This window comes from Rhamphochromis longiceps, linkage group LG19 (assembly GCF_057381845.1).
Source record: "Rhamphochromis longiceps isolate RC_006_pf linkage group LG19, R_longiceps_female_GT1.1, whole genome shotgun sequence".
Lineage (NCBI taxonomy): Eukaryota > Metazoa > Chordata > Actinopteri > Cichliformes > Cichlidae > Rhamphochromis > Rhamphochromis longiceps.
The window spans coordinates 12,528,298-12,546,433 of record NC_140575.1 but is presented as its reverse complement, the minus strand read 5'-3'; positions in this window follow the sequence as shown (position 1 = coordinate 12,546,433).

Genomic DNA, 18,136 nt, shown 5'->3' with positions numbered 1-18,136 from the left:
TCATCTGTTGTCTTCCGGTATTTTCTCCGTAAGCGACCTTTCCTCGACCAATGAGATGAGCGGTAATCTGAATTGTCATACTCGAATTGTCATAAGTGTGCTGTCAGCTCATTGGTCACAAATCAGGAGAGGGGCTGGGAATTATGTTTTCAAACAAAGCGTTAATTCCATTAACATTTATAGACTACTTTTGATTCTCACTGTATTACGGGACAAAGTGCGTCCCTTATTAGCTCAATACGGGACGTGTACTTTTGTTTCTAAATACGGGACGATTCCGTTTTTTAAGGGACGGTTGGCAACCCTACTTAGTGCACCGCTGTGTGCAGCACTTAGTGCATAGTCTTCTTACATCCATGTTACACAGGCCCTGTAACGTTTATAATTTCAGTTTTATAAACAGTGGTGGGGCAGCATGTGTTCAGCAGGAAGTTGTATGTTTAGTGCAGGGAAAATAAATTCTGTTAGCTTTTTTTACACAGTTATAAACTTTATAGCTGTGTGGATTAAATCTGAGAGTAAAATGTCAGAGAAATGCCAAGTGGATGATATTTCCCCATTAAATAATACCCTTCCTGTGTTTTTCACCCACTTTGTTCCTGTTCTTAAATGTGGGGCCTTATCGAACACTTTCAGGTGATACGATGCAGGTGCTGCTGTTTGTAATGAGCTTGGTAAGTCCAGTTTTAATTGGAATAAGATGCCGAAGAATCTAAAACTTCCCTCGCCTTAATCCGAAGGTCATTTCAGCTGCTGTTGTTTATGGATTTGTTTGCTTTGTTTTAATATAATTTCATTACTTTTCTTTTTTACTGAAGTCATTTTTGTAGATTTTATAAGATTTCTTATGTGTGTTTTGTGGTTATTGTTGTGGTTTGTTTTGGTGTCTCTGTCACTTTATTACTTTTATCACTTTACCAAGCATGTTTCAAAATATGTGAAACAGTAAGATATATATAGATCATTTGATTTTGAGGACATGGTTCAAATTAGGCAATAGATTTTCATTTTTCTCCTTCCTTCCATGCATAATTCCCTCAACACTGAGTGGCCTTCATGGGGCTTCATCAAACAATGACAAACTGCCCAGAGCACATCAGTCCAATGCAACAAGACAGGTGAGACGTGTCTCCTTTGCACGTCATTTAGCCAAAGTCATTGGAGAGCAATGATAAGCCTGCTGGTGAATGGCTTGAATGAATGGTTAGATGTGGCCGCAAACCTCATTACGAGGACAAACCACGTTCGGCGGGAGGCTGATATCTCTTGCACAGGCGCACTTTGCAGTCTTGAATTTGAATAGAGAAAGGAGTAATGCTTAATGCCTTTCCCTCTGTGGGTATTGGCTTGTGTGGGACAGCGACCCGTGAAATGAATATTTTTGTGAGATGAGATTTGTTATACACAAAGAGGAAGTCCCGACACAGGAGAGTAGAGGTATTGTACGTTCACGACGTGTCGAGCTCGGAGAATGACAATACTTCCGAAAAAGGAAGAAGATGAAGAGATGGGAGGAAATAAACTGGGCTTACATAAGATTACACAGAGAATCTGAAGCTGTCTTTTTCTACCTGATGTAGCAGATTGTGCAAGTCTGTCAAGTGTTCTGCATAATTTTTTCTTCTGCAAATGCTTTGTGAAAGTAGCTGAGTGAACTAATGACTTGCTTAATGAACAGTGGTGATTTTAAAATAGCGCTACATTTATTCATAAGAAAATTGCTCTTCAGATATATATGCTTTTAGGAGAACGAGAGCTCCATTAGTCTTTCTCTGGAAGAGAGAAGGACTCTTTTTAAAAACATATTCAAAAATAAGCTGTAAACAAAAGCGCCCACAGCTCACTGTGATTAAACGAACTGATTTTTTAAAAATCCTTCTAAATACTGAAACTTGCAATAATAGATACAATGTATAATTTATAAATGCTTTATTGAGAATTCTTTTTTTTTTTTTTAAAAGCAGGTAGTAGAAATAATGATGAAGTATTTAAGATTATGACTCTGAATGGCCTTCATGCCATGAAGAGGCTGCAGGCGGGTTGGGGATTTGGTGACACTGCGCTCTGCGTTTTTTTTTTTTGTTGTTGTTGTTGTTTTGTTGTTTATCATTTTCCTAGTTTGAAAAACAAAATTGCAGATTGCAAACTAAATGTTGCAGTGCAATGAGCAGGATGCACGTGCAGACCAGCGTTATTAGTCCAGGGCGAACGTAATCGATCGCGTTCTTTTCCTACTTCACATTGAAAATTGATTTTTTTTAAATCTTGTAAATTTGTAGAAACCAAACAAGCACATATTTACAATCAGTCTTCATTGTCAGTCTTTCCATGTTGCACCAGTTTAGAGTTGTAACTTGTCTGAGGAGCTACATTATCATATATTCTACCTTCTGGACCAAATTGCTCCTGGAAAACATGAATATCTTTCGGCGAGGACGCTAATGAGCGTTTACACATATTGTAAGTATTTTTTCTGAGCTGCAGTTTCTCATCAGACTTTGTAAAATATAACAAATCGCTTTATTTCGCTCCCAAATTTTTCCTGCGCAAAGGGACTGAATCAAACTAAATAAGCGATTTTCTGATGAGGAGGCAACAGCCACAGTCAGAGCACGAGATGCTCGGCTGGTTAGCAGATGAACTGTGAGCTTCAAGGTCACACTTTTCCTTCCTGATTTCACACTTTGAGAAATCAAAGTTTATCTGATGGCTGTTTATCAAAATTTACTCCAGTGTTTTATTTCTGGCCAAATTCAATAAAGATGTTTAAGTATTTGTAATTAATGGTAAAAATGTGTTAAATTTAAAAGCAATTGTAAATCGTTTGACTGACTAACAAAGAGTTATTTTAGGTTGCAGAGCTAGCACCTTTATATATAATGTTCTTATATATAAATAAGGCTGCTGCTTTGTCGTTGATAGAGATGGACTTAAATATTCGACCTGTTGCTAGTAAAGTCATATAAAGGAATGCAAAGTGTGTAATGACATCGTCCAAAAATAACAGCAGCCAGGGGGCAGAATTGAGTTGACTGCAATCTACTGACATCTAGTTGTGAACAATTATACACTATACCTTTAACCACGCAAAAGCTAATGCTAATTATATATAATTATTATAGCTTAGTATTAAATGATCAATAAACATATTTTTAGTCCACTAAAACTTTTGAAAGGCTTGCAGGAAGAATATCTGAAGAAATCTTGAGCTTGGCAGTCAGTGCTGTGTTTTTGCTAAAACTGGGGAAGGAAAAAAAATAAAAAGATCATTTTGAGTCAAACAGCATTAATTTATGCAGTGAGAAACAACAACAGTTATTTTTACCACTAGGGCTGGACTATATCATACCGTTCACGGTAATACCGGTGTAATTTTGGGCAACGATAGGAAAATGAAATATCGCGATAGAATATGGTTAAAACGCACATACGCACATGGTGGCGACGCAGAATGAGGAGAGCGGAAGCGGATCGTTGAATGAAACGGATGAACCAGAACTGGTTTGTAAAAATGCTGCAGCTTCAGTGGTGTGGAACTGGTTTAGCTTTTGTCCGTCAGATACACAACAAAGCACTATTTTTGGTAGCCCATGCTAGCGGGCCGTCGTTATTACCGTGTTGTTTGGAAAATACGGCACACTTAAAATCAATCCTTTGATTTTTCTGAAAGTCGACAGTGCCCCTTATAATCCTGTGTGCCTTATGTATGAATTCTGGTTGTGTTTACTGACCTCGAAATGAATTTATGCACACGGCGCTCGAAAATCTATCAAATGTTTTAGTACGACTTTGCTAAGCTACGAAGCCGCACTGCTTGATGGATTGTCGGAGCATTACGGCTATCGTAGGCGGGAGTGATACGTACTGTGCTTCAACATAATATTACCGTATTGTGTGTGTATAACCTGTTTTTAAGTTATACATGGTTATGCTGAGGATATGTCGGCCAGTTTCCACTGGAAATGCCTTTTGGTTAAACTGTCAGCGAGGAATTTGCACTGTTACATTTTTATATAACTTTAATGCACATAAAAAACAGCTGCTTGTTTAATACATTGATGGGATTTTTTGCACTAATAAAGTTGTGGAGTTGTAAAGTATCTTGTCTAGTGTCAATTATATCGTCAGTTATATCATTATCGCAAATTTTCAAATGTGTATCACGATAAACATTTTTGGTCATATCGCCCTGCTCTGTTTACCACAAATAAGTCAGCACGGAAAGCCAATATTTGTAACATGTAACAATGCTTTTATGAAAACATCAGTCTCATAAAATATAATGTGTGCTGATGTCACTGTAACGTGTTATCAGCTTTAATAAATTAATAATATAAAGTTCATAAGTCCAGTATTGGTTTGTTAGCACGGTGGCTAGCACTGTCACCTCACAGGAAGAAGCTCCTGGGCCGCCAGGCTTGTAGACAAGCTGTGGACCCAAGTGCAGATGCCACCCGGAGGCGAGGAGTGAAAATGCAACAGCAGCGTTTTATTTACACAATGCAACAGATCAGAAGGAACTAAGGAAACCCTGGCGACGGTTGAAACTAAAGAATTCACTCAATTAAAGTCTTTTGTTGGTGAGGCATTCAATGTAATATAGGAATTCTGAGTTGTGCCTCACTTCTAGTTCTCTTGAATGCTTTCATAGCTAAGGATAAGGTTTGTTTCTGACTTCCTGAATTAGCGTTAAAGGTTAGTCTGGTGTTTTCCTAGTTTCTTTGCCCTCTTAATAAAGCACGGTTTAAGCAATCAAATTCTCTGGTCACGCTGGTCATGTCTCCGGGGTGCCCCCCGGTACAACAGCCATCCCCCAGCTGTGTGTTTTGACAACCGATTTACAATAAAGATCAAATGAAGCTGTGAAAACATGAATCTGACCTTGTCGTGTCCCCTGGTGAGCTGCAGAACAATATCAGTATTTTGTATGTACCCACCTTTTCGGTGAGAGGGGATTGACTTTTTTCTGTGGGTTCATATATCTCCCCGCTCTACCTGGTCGAGCGCTGTTAGAATGCACGTGGGTTAGCTGGCCGGCTCTCTTGGCCAAGACTATAGATTTGGATTGACAGCTTTTCCATCCTGTCTGCCGCTGTTAATCATTGAAGGATTTCGGCTGCCGGCAGGCAGCTCTGCCAAGCGACCTTGAGCCCTGCTGGGGCCGAAGGACTCTAACTAAAAGCCTGTTCCCTTGTTACAGTACAGCAAGCAAGAGACACTTTAGCCAGGTGGCCCAACTGCTCCATAAGAGAGATTATAGCAAAATGTGCCACATTGTCAGAAAGAGTTTAACATGAATATCCATGTGCGGTTAATAGAATGAATACTCCTTGTGCATCATTTGACTTCCTGTGGGAATGCAGTGTCCGTCATCACCTTGGATCTCCGCTGTACAGATTTATATAGCTGGAAAATGACCGAGACAGCACAATAAAGAGAAATAAAGTAAGGAAACAAAAGAATATGACAGCTGTTGTTAGAGATGATTCAATAGTTTGTCCACAGCAACTCTGAAGAAGCTGGAGAATGATAGCAAACATGAAATATTTGTTGCCAAGAAGGGGAAAATATTAAATGTTGTGCAAAAGAGAAGTTAGATGGAGGTCGTGCAGCAGACATAAGCCTTTCACCACGTCCTACAACGATGCTCTGCTCTGTCTATGCTCTCCATAACTCTCCATCTGTATGAAAGCAAAAGAGCAGGATCCACACTCCAGTCCCAGGTTTTCGCTCCAGCCGTGCTTTTGGAACCAGCAGCAGTAAATGCCTGTTTTGCCTGCCTCGCTCCTCTCTCCCTCCCTCTCCTCCTTTTCTGCGCGCTACTCTGCTCTGCTGCAGTGGATGGTCCTCACGTTGCGCTCGCAACTCGTCTTAGTGGAGGAGATCTGAGCATCTCGCAGCCGTTTTGCCACCCTTCTTTGCCTTTTTAGCCGTTCCTTTTGCCAGCCCCTTACCTTTTCTCAGAAGGTTTGGATCAATGTGAGGCAAAAGTCATAGGATAGATGAGAGAGCTCAGGAAGTCTTTAATCTCATGCACTATGACTGTCTAATCTTCTGCTGTCTCCAGATGACAGAGAAGCTTGTGGTCCTAGATGCCTCCTGCTTTTAGACTGTGTGCCAGGTAAGTTGTTTCTCTGGCTTCATGTTCATTCATGTTCGTCATGTGTTTGTTGTGGCAGGTTACAGAGAAGCTCCGTTTCCCCATTTCTCCCTGAAGGAGGCTGATATGTTGTCATGAGGAGATATGTTGGTGGAAGTTATGTACAAACACAAGTCCAACACAGGCTGTATGTAACATATGTGCACCTGTCTCCAGTTTTGTGCTTTTAATAGACCAGCTGAGCTTCTGTGCAAAAAAAAAATCCTGCAGCAACTTAAAACTGTTAGTTCAAAGACTGAGGCAGCTCTGTTTACCTCCTGGTGCTGTAAAATGGTTTGCACGTTCCACATGCAGCCATAAATGATGTGGACTGACGGTAGCTCCATAAATGTGTGTTTGAGTCCCTCACTGTGGTTTTTGGGGAGGGGAAGCAGTGGCAGAGGTAGTGCATACACAGTGCGGTGCAGCAGGGATGATAACAATGAGATTCTGTGACAGCGCTGTGAGGAGAGGGCACTGCTGTGGGTGTGTGAGCGTGTACATGTGGGTGTGGGGCAGTGTTGTATGTGTCTAATGTAAAGTTTCAGCGGGCTGGGCTCTGTGTGGGCGGCTTTTGTGAATGAAGTGCTTTTAGTCTGAATGCATGCGTGTGCATGCGTGCTTGTACTGTTGCGTGTGTGTTTCCCTTTCAACGCTATCGTTTGTCGCTGCTCCGCTCACTGTGGTTGTGCCCTCACACGTAAGGGCACGCGCTCTCTTTTGGGAAACACTCGTCCGCGGCGCAGCGCCGTCTCCTCATCAGGTATTGGGTGGCGTTCCGCTGTGGGTGGTGACTTGGTGACGAATTACAACCTGGGTTCCCAGGTTCTCACCTACTGGTGTAAATCAGCTGCTTGGTGGAGCGCAGAGCCACAGCAGCCAGTTAGAGGAGATGCTTTGGATGTTCACTGCTGCACTGCAGACAGACTCTCACACTGAATCTACTTAGAGACACGATGTTATTCAGCCACAGACAGCGTGGGCTCAGTAAAGAGGCTCTTTATCTATCACTTCACAGTATTTAAACAGATGGTTGTAATCCAAAGTGACATCCAGCAGGCTGTGTGGTGTTTTTGCAGATGCAGGTGGACCGATCCCCGGGGAATTATCACCCATTGTACAACTGTGCACATAATGCCACTATGCTAAGTAATGACATAATCTAAACGTGTGAACTATAAGCACTAAATGCTTCTTCTGGCTCGTCTGCCATGCCCTCCCCCCGGGCAGTGCTCACTACTTGTACAGGATTTTCCTCACACATGTACTCTGTTGTATATTATTATTGTGTATAATGCTGCAAGCTGTGTGTGCATGTATCAGGACTCCATGTCACACTGAAGTGTCACTGTACTGCAGCTGTATGCATTCACCCTCAGCTCACCTGCTTGATTTTCAGCCTTTGCAGTTAAAACAGGAAAAAAAGCAACCAAGTGACTCAATGCATGGAACCAGTTTAAGTGTCAGTGAATTTCAGTTCATGTTCCAGACCCATAAATAATTGAGTTTCTTCATGGATCAGTAGAGTACATGAGCGCACACATGCAAAGCTTGAAGACTTCAAAGTCACAAGTTTCCTTACTAACCATAATGAAGGAATGTGTCTTTTTGCCATATTTATTAGACCAGAATAAAATGCAGCAGCAGAATTTATAACAGTATCCAAAGAAAAACAAATTTAACTCCATATTCTGTAAATTGAACATTAACTCATTCTTAAACTCTTAAACTCTTCAAATGAACGCAGTGACTACAGATAAGATTACACAATCTGCTCTTACCTCTCTTTTACTTAATGCGCTTTAATGTGCCTCCATGATTAGCACATGTGTTTAAACACGTGCTTCCACTCATCACCTTCACAAACTGTTTTGCACAAAGCCCAAGTAATGAAACACAAGCTGCCAGCATCTTTGTGAAGCAGTTTGCACTGATCTTTTGCTTTAGTATCAGAAGTGGATCCACCACCTGCACCGACACCATCATTTCCCATATTTTGAAAGGTTCATGCATGTTAATAACAACACCCATGTATAAACCAGCTTCATGCTCTGCTAAGCTGCTGGGCCATTACTTTATTCAGTACCAATTTGTTTTCGGCAAGCACTAAACTTGAGAAATCGTGTTTGTAGTATGTCACCTGGCTTACAATAACACGGAGAATAGTAGATTGTCTTGTCAGATAACTGCTCGGTGTGGCTTGTCCCTTTCAGCACCCTTAGAGGAAATTAGGATGAAGCAAGAATTAGACAGATGCAGCTGTTAGCCCCGCAAAAACCATTTTATTGCACAAAATGTTTTTTATTTTTTTACACAATGATAATGCTGTTTCCTGAGGATGATTGGCGTGGCCTGTGTTTGGGCTGAGGTCTTTTTATCTTAGCTAGTTTGGCCGTTTCACTTCTGTTTGATGCACCGTCTCAAAGCGCCTGCATGAATTAAGCAAATGTTTTCCAGAAGAAGCCAGTAAAGAATGAAAAATGGACCAGTGGGTATTATTTTACATGCTGTGGTAGGACTCGACTTAAGCGGGCAAAGAAGTGCAGGAGACTGATGCTGTCTAGTGTAGCAAGTGATTTATTCACCATTTTGTGGCCCAAACAATATTTACAAAGAAACAAATAAGAAACTCAACTCTATAATTAACTCAGTTCAAATAAACATAACTGAACTTAAATCAACGGAAATTAAGGTCAAACTGCACACAGCTACACTGACCTGAACCTTTCTCCTAAAACACCTGAGTTCTTCTGCTTAAATAGTCCACTTAACCAAACAATTTCTCCTCTGGACTATTCCATTCAGTAGGTAGGTAAGATGAACGTGATTATATTCAAACGTCTACTACTCCTCTTTACTGGCAACATAAACTCTGGTGTAATCAATACATATTACAACAATAAATCTATTTCTTCTCAAACCCTCTAAAATCAACTTTATAAAATTATAAGAGTTCTTCCCCTTCCCCCAGCAGGTATAAAGCAGGAAGTAAAACTACATTTCCTCCTTTTGTTTCTGCAAGACAGGTAGGTAAGGTAAGTTTAAACAATACAAATTAACAGTTGAAATAAAGAACATGTTAACTTAACAAACTTGTAGGAATTGATTTAAACCAAGATGTTATATAATCTGTAAAAGTGCAAAACATAAACAAACCCGGGATAGTAGATGTTTGCCTATTGCAGATTACATGTGAAATATGGTTAAATCAAAACAAGAATGTTAACTAAGAATATGGACAAATGGTCTTCTCACCCACTTTGTCACACATGCAAAATGATAAGTGCAGTAAAGATTGCACAGAAGCCTTCTGAGTGATCTTGGCGGTTCGCGTCAGATACAATCAAACACTTAAAACAGTCGCCGGCTGTAAACAAATCAGAGGGAACATGACAGCATGGAAGGATTCCTGCAGCCTATCATCTCTCTGTCTTGACATGTAGCTGCAGCAGTATGGAATATCACCATCAGCACATTGTAATGTCAATCATTTCCTTCTACTGTACTGCATATTAGGAAACTCCATAATGGCTGTAACAAGGAGCTTTTAATTTAATTGTGCAAAGGCCTGGCAGTCAGACGCTGTGCAGGAAGCGAGGGAGCTTGAAATGATTATTCGCCTGCAAAGGTTGCAGACAGGTTTTGGAAAACACTGATGCTACAGTAACAAATCAAGTTTGCAGTGCCCAGATTTCAAGGTTGGAGGTTGATTTTCAAAAAGGAAAAATATTGCCACAGTCCAATAGTGACCAGTTACTGGAACGACAGAGAAGGAGAGGAGAAGTGGTTGCATACATTTAATGCGGTACAGCCTCGGGGACTTTACTGCAAAGGAATGCATTCCTCTGAAGACTTCATTTGTTATGCATCATCATTTCAGCAGCTGACATGGATGAAAGCTGTGGCCGGGCTGTGCTTAGGATAGTCGCTGAGGATAATGCTCCGGATGAACGTGTGAACTGACGCACAGATGGTGGCCCGGCACCGACAATAAGTCACCAGTCAGTGCGGGGCATCCCACTTGCTGCAGATGATGAGCTGCTGATATGAGTTGTGTCCTTTTTGTTGGTCGTGAATGTGTTTGCGTGAGGCGTGCTATCTAATGGGATAATGGCTTTGCTGGGATAATGGTTTTGACTCCAATCAGAGTCCAGCTGACTCCATCAGCGCTCTCATTTTGGAACACTTACCCAAAAACACACATACACAAGAACACAGGCTGGATGCTATTGAGGTTCTGAGCAGCCGCCTCTTCAGAGGAGGCTTCTCTCCCAACAGAGAATCTTGAACTGAGCCCAAAAACAAAAATAAGAGAAGAAGAAAGCCTTCTGTTCTTCTTCTGCCTTGGCATCTCTCCCCCTTCTCCTTCTCTGTGTGTCTGTCACTCACCAGCGCTCTCAGTCCACTATAGCTCTGCTTTTATCTCTCTCTCTCTCTGTCCCTGGGCAGTCAATAGGTTGCACTGCATCCTGAGTCCGTGCCAGAGCCCAGCCTCTGAGCCACAGGTAAAGCATTAAAGCCAAATGACTCATGCACTGAAACAGAACAAGCTCTTTGCTACTTGAAAGCACTGCTTGGGCTTGCTTCTTAAAAGTTTCACCTGAATAAGCTGCTCCAACTGCGATGCTTTCTCCCTTTAGCTGCACCGACAGTTAGCTGACACACCTTTGTGCCTCAAAGTCAAAGGATGAGGTAGCACAAAGGGCTGTGTGTGTGTGTGTGTGTGTGCGTGTGTGTAGAAACATGAATTACAGTTTTTGTTTTCTTTGTTTTTTTAGAATTATTAGGTGGAGAATAAAAATAACTTACCGTTTATCGTTATTACCATTAACACGACGTCTTGAGACGGATCACTCTGATGCTGCATTCACTTGTTGTTCTGCTAAACTCAATAAATGTGCCCTGTAAGTAAATCGACCTGACTATACTGGACTCGGAGTTTAAATAGGCAATTTGGTCAGATCACAAGTGCAATACAGTATTAAGCTGATTATTGCACAGAACTCATTACACTTGGCTTCCTACCTTTCTAGCTTATTAGAAAAGAACATGAATAACCAGTTTATATAAAATTATTTTAAATCCACACTAATGCACAGTCATGCCAGTGCCTTCACTTTGTAGCTCTGGTTTAGCTAAGATTTGGATCTTTGCTCCTTCGTTCACATATTTCCATCATATATTATGGGTGAGGTTGGGTTATATTTAGGCAGCCTGGGGCTATTTGGTACTTGGACTGCTCTGTTAATTTAAAGCACCTTAAATGCAGTTTAATGTAGTATTTCATCATCACATTGTCATCAATTGGGGAGACTTCATTGCCATGGCAATGATAATAACCAGCGTCAGCGCGAAGCTGAGAAATTAACAACTATGTGACGTTTTATTGACTCATACATCCACCTGGGCTCCCTCTGGTTACACCGCACAGATCAGAGTGATTATTACTCCAGTGAATATTAAAATATGTCATTTTTGGGAATTTGCCAGAATGACTAATGCTCTTCTTCATGTGAGAACAGTTTTATTTCAGAGAGCCACTTCTGCGTTATCCTCTTGTCCCCCTGCTGTCCTGGAGATGTGTCATCCAGTGCAAAAACCTTCGTTTGAAGCAAAAAAGTTCACTTTGACATTACAGACGAGTGTCCAGTATGTTCCCAAAACATAGAAAATGTGATTAATTGGGGAAATGCTCACAGTATAATTCAAAAACAATAAAAATGTGTATAACCTATGGGCTCAAAATGTGGTCATAAATATTTTGTACTTGTAAATCGGTTTTGTACTTGTAAAAAAAATTTGTCCATGCGTAAAAAAGATTTGTGTGTGTAAAAAAGATTTGTGTGTGGACTTAGCCAAAAAAAACCCTGCAAGTTACAAGTACGAATTTTGACCCTATTTTTCTTCCTTTAAGCTGATTGGTCAATGTCATGTCAATCATAAATTAAACAATCCAATCAGAGAACAGATGGGTTTGGCTGTCGGAGGGGCACTTTTTTGAACTGCAGGTCCTTGAAGGGTAATCTCTATATAAATATCCGATAGCAGTTAGGTCCCCTTACTTTCAGCAGCTGTTGAAAGGATAAAGTTGTGGTATGTCAGTGGTTAGAAATACCATTATTACTTTAGGATTGCCACAACGTCAGGGCTGACCCGGGACCACTGCTGTGAGTCACAGTGCGCAGCATAAAAGTCCTTTCACATCGGACGCAGGATGTGCTGCTAATGCTAATTGCTAACTAAAAGCAAAGGATCCAGAATTTGTTGCTGGCTGCTGAGCTCTGTGGGTTTTTGCAGCAGCTCTACCTGTACTAGATGCACCTGCTCCTTGTCGTTTTTATCTCTGACTTTATGTGAACTACAAGAGTTTGTGGGGTTTTTTTGGTAGTTCTTCAAATGTTCAATAAAAACATATATGCTAATTCATAACGAAGAAAGCTTTGTAATGAAAACACTGCTCTGCCGCCCCCCCCCCGCGTCCGCAGCGCTGTTGAAAAGGCTGTGGAAGTCCCTGTATTAAACACGTAGTCCTGTGACAGAAAAATCACCAAACTCGGACGACCACAGACTGTTTTCCTTCATGGTGATGAAGGAAAACGCTGGGTTGGCATGTAAAAGGGCATTTATTCCCTTCAAAGACCAGGGGCCCGTTCTTCGTACGTCGCTCACTACATCCAAGATCAAATGACACATCCAAGACCAAATCATCGCGCTAACCGTGAGCTCGCTAATCCGGTTCCCCGAACACACCTGTTGTTGACGATTAGTACAGCTGGACGCAGTAATGTGACATCACTGGGTGTCGTAAAAGGGGCTACGCATCGATAGTAGAAACATTGATCGGCAACCCGCTGATTGGTCGGCGAAAATGTCGAAGGGGCGCGCTCGGTATTTTCCGGCAGCAGAGCAAGAACTCTTGATTGAGGGATTTCAGGAGTTTCAGAGTTTAATTAAAACGCAAGGGAACACTGCAAAGGCTGCAAAAGCAAGGAGAGAGGGCTGGCAGGAAGTTGCTGACAAATTAAACTCGTAAGTAATTCAATAATAACAATAATAATGGAGTGGGTTTATATAGCGCTTTTCAAGGCACCCAAAGCGCATGACAATACCACTATTCAGTCACTTTATTATTTATTCATAGATTTATTATATTACACTATATTATCCAATATTATATTACATTATATTATATTGTTATATTATATCCCCTTTCACATTAGAGCCACAACAGGACCCACTAGAACATGGGAACAAGTAAAAGTGGAATATAAGAATATTCTACAGAATGGTAATATTTATCACTTATATTGCTTTTCGTCTCTTGGAAAGAGACCCTGAAATAATCTATTTGTTTGTTCATAACAGCAACCAAGAAAAGGGCAGAGCAAAAAAAAGACAGGTGGTGGTCCTGCACCCCCTCGTCAACAAGTTGGTTAAGTAAATAATATCCTCACGGGAATATCGATATCTCTCAATGAGCACACTGTCGCGCTGAGCTAAAGGATCCTGTCTGTCCCGCAATATACGCTGGATTCTGAGGACTCTCCTTATCAATCTTGCACCTTCCGCAATGGGTTGCTCGCGTAAACGGACAGGACATGGCTGCGACAGGCTTCCCAAATCCACCTTCGCTTTTATAGTCGTGGTCTCTCATCTTGATTACACAAAGTGATTTGCAATTACTACTCTGAAATATGAATTACATCTGTAATAATCACATACATGTAATAGAATGTTAATAGTACATTTCCCTTTTTTAGGAAATGACCTGTATGTATCTGTGTGACATCAATAAAAGGATCAAGTGCTGCATTATCTTTAGTTACATTGATGTTATTTATTTATGGTGAAACAGTGGTGGAATATCACTGTTGCTTTCGTATAAATGAAGCGGACATACCTGCGTGGCTGCGATCTAATCCTGTTTACATAAAGTAAACCTGCTCCCGAGCAGGTTTACGCTTACGGCTCTGTTGCTATGACAGCAAGTCCCGGATGAGTTTCGGGGAACCGAACGATCCAAGATCACGCGAAATCGTCAACAATCAAATCCAGCTAACTTACTTAGCGAGGTGCGAAGAACAGGCCCCTGGGGTCCGTTTTTCGTACCTCGCTAAGTAAGTTAGCTGGATTAGATTGTTGACGATTTCGCGTGATCCTGGATCGTTCGGTTCCCCGAAACTCATCCGGGACTTGCTGTCATAGCAACAGAGCCGTAAGCGTAAACCTGCTCGGGAGCAGGCTTACTTTATGTAAACAGGATTAGATCGCGGCCACTCAGGTATGTCCGCTTCATTTATACGAAAGCAACAGCGATATTTTACCACTGTTTTACCATAAATAAATATTATCAATGTAACTAAAGATAATGCAGTACTTGATTCTTTTATTGATTTCATACAGATACATACAGGTCATTTCCTAAAAAAAGGGAAATGTACTATTAATCATTCTATTTCATGTATTTGATTATTTCAGATGTAATTCATATTTTAGAGTAGTAATAGTAAATTACTGCATGTAATCAAGATGAGAGACCACGGCTATAAAAGCGAAGGTGGATTTGGGAAGCCTGTCGCAGCCATGTCCTGTCCGTATACGCGAGCAGCCCATTGCGGAAGGTGCAAGATTGATAAGGAGAGTTTTCAGAATTCCGCGTATATTGCGGGATAGACAGGATCTTTTAGCTCAGCGCGACAGTGTGCTCATAGAGAGATATCGATTTTCCCGTGCGGGTATAATTTACTTAACCAACTTGTTGACGAGGGGGTGCAGGACCACCACCTGTCTTTTTTTGCTCTGCCCTTTTCTTGGTTGCTGTTATAAACAAACAAACAAACAGATTATTTCAGGGTCTCTTTTCAAGAGACTAAAAGCAATATAAGTGATAAATATTACCAGTCTGTAGAATATTCTTATATTTCACTTTTACTTGTTCCCATGTTCTAGTGGGTCCTGTTGTGGCTCTAATGTGAAAGAGGATATAATGTAATATAATATAATAAATTTACCCTACCGCCTACTGGTGATGGCCAGAGGGGCCGATGGCGCGATATGGCAGCCTGGCTTCTGTCAGTCTGCCCCAGGGCAGCTGTGGCTACAACCGTAGTTTGCCTCCACCAGTATGTGAATGTGAGAGTGAATGAATAGTGGCATTGTAAAGCGCTTTGGGTGCCTTGAAAAGCGCTATATAAATCCAATCCATTATTATTATTATTATTATTATTAAATTACTTACGAGTTTAATTTGTCAGCAACTTTCTGCCAGCCCTCTCTCCTTGCTTTTGCAGCCTTTGCAGTGTTCCCTTGCGTTTTAATTAAACTCTGAAACTCCTGAAATCCCTCAATCAAGAGTTCTTGCTCTGCTGCCGAAAAATACAGAGCGCGCTCCTTCGACATTTTCGCCGACCAATCAGAGGGTTGCCGATCAATGTTTCTACTATCGATGCGTAGCCCCTGTTAAGCCACCCGGTGATCTCACATTACTTCATCCAGCTATACTAATCGTCAACAACAGGTGTGTTCGGAGAACCGGGATAGCGAGCTCAAAGTTAGCGCGATGATTTGATCTTGGATGTAGTAAGCGAGGTACGAAGAACGGACCCCTGCAGTTCAAAAAAAGCGCCCCTCCGACAGCCAAACCCATCTATTCTCTGATTGGAATGTTACATTTGTGATTGACACGACATTGACCAATCAGATGAAAGGAAGAAAAATAGGGTCAAAATTCGTAGTTTTAACTTGCAGGGTTTTTTTGGCTAAGTCCACACACAAATCTTTTTTACACACACACAAATCTTTTTTACGCACGCACAAATCTTTTTTATGCATGCACAAATCTTTTTTACGCAGGCACAAATCTTTTTTACACACACAAATCTTTTTTACGCATGCACAAATCTTTTTTACACACACAAATCCTGATTTACAAGTACAAAATATTTATGACCACATTTTGAGCCCATATATAACAGGCTGTCTGTTAGAGTTGTACTGAATTCTACACAGTCAGTGTGTATTACTGTGTGCTGCACAGGCTGCTTTCTCCATGCTAAACATCATGCACTCATGAGTGTGAAATATCCGCCACCTAAAGTGTGTCAAATACAGTAATGATGCAAGACCATCATCCAGCTCGTTTCTTCACTAAAGTTTAAATTGCCGTGTTTGTTTGACACCGCAACGCAGGGCCTTGCTCCCTTAGTTGCCATGGAGACACCATTAGGCAGTGGTGCCGCAACGATTTTTGTATTTCTTTGCATAACCCCATGCCAAACCGTGCTGGTTCTCGGGGACTCGCCCGTGCCAACCGCGTGCGTGGGTGGATAGATGGGTGCACGTGCATGTTTTTGTGACTGAGAGCGAGTGGGAGAGAAAAGAAGAAAGAGATCAAAACAAGGTGGGAGGGATTGAGAAAATTAACACAAAAAAAGGGGCGAAAGAGTGACAAGGAGAGAAATGAATGATGGAGTGCACTGGAAACGCACCCACGCACGTGCACTGGCATATACGTGCTGATCAGACACACAGTAGCTGTGCACGTACGCCCCCCAGCAGCCATGACTGGAGTACACGCGTGCGAGTGAGCACGGTGACTGTGTGGGTGGAGGGATGCCGCAACAGTGCATCTTATTTTGCCTTCAGTTTGATCCCTGCAGCCCCCTCACGGGAGCTTCTCACTGCGTTACTTCAAGCCGGTTCACATGGTATGATGCCAAATGCAAACTCGCTTCCAATTTTGTCGCGGACGAGAAGCTGATAATGACTCCAGTGGTTTTCAGATTCCTGAAAAGTGTAACGACTTGTTTTATGAGAGGAATGGCTACATATTGATGTATGGCACAGCGCAGCATAAAAAGGGCTCATTCAGTTACTCGTGCGTAGGAAATGACTTCTCTTCATAGGCTTAAACTAGTCCCATAAGACTATTTCCCTTAATGCAAATAATTATTGGAGAGGACCAATTTTTTTTTTCCGCAAGCTGCAGCTGTTTCCTGACGTTCATTACTGAAAGACAGATCAGCCTGATTTCTTCTTCTGCTACAAGTCTGAAGTGAGAATGACTGAAGAGAGATGTGTTAATCAGATGCGATGTGTTAAAATATTATGTTTCTGCAGGACAAATCTGGCTTACCAGGTTTGCATGATGTCTGAAGAGACTTTCAGCCTAATATTTTTAATATGTGCACAGTGAAATCTTCTGTGTTGCATTGTCTTGCATGCATTGTTGCTTTTGGTCAGCAGATGACACTGTTGGACACATTTCATGAAAGCACTGTAAATGTGGCACGGTGCTGTGGTGGTTAACACTGGAAGGTCTTGGGTTTGAATCTATGAGCTTGGGTGAGGTCTTCAAGTGTGGGGTTTGCGTGCACTCCCCGTGCCTGCATAGGTTTTCTCTGGACACTCCAGCTACCTCCCACAATCCAAAGACATGCATGTTGGGTTGTCTGGTCATTTTAAATCGGCCATAATAGGGTGTGAGATTGTGAGTGGCTGGCTGACCTCCGCGTTGGCCCTGCAGTAGATTTAGTTTAGTGTTTTTGTTTTTGCCTTTTCAGTTTGGACTCAGTGGCTCGATGGTGTAGTGGTTAACACATTTGCCAGCACATGAAAGGTCTGTCATAAAAACCCAGCCTCGGGGGACACAAGCACAGACAAATAGGAGGGTTGTGAGAAGAACAACATCCGGCGTAAAATCTGTGCCAAATTATACGTGTTCATCCATCTGCTGTGGTAACCCTTTGGGAAATAAGGGAGCAGCCAAGAGTTAATTTTAATGGTTTAATTTCCCTTTCCTTTTATTAGTTTTAGCATTAGTTCAGCTACTTTCATTATTGTTGTAATAAACGTGGGTGGTATTGATTAGCAGCAGATTTAAGTTCTGAAGAGAAAATAATAATACACATTAGTCACATTAGTTCTGCTGGTTGTGTAGAAATAAAAATATACCCAACTGACTAAAACTGAAGACATTTCCCTTAATTTTTTATATGT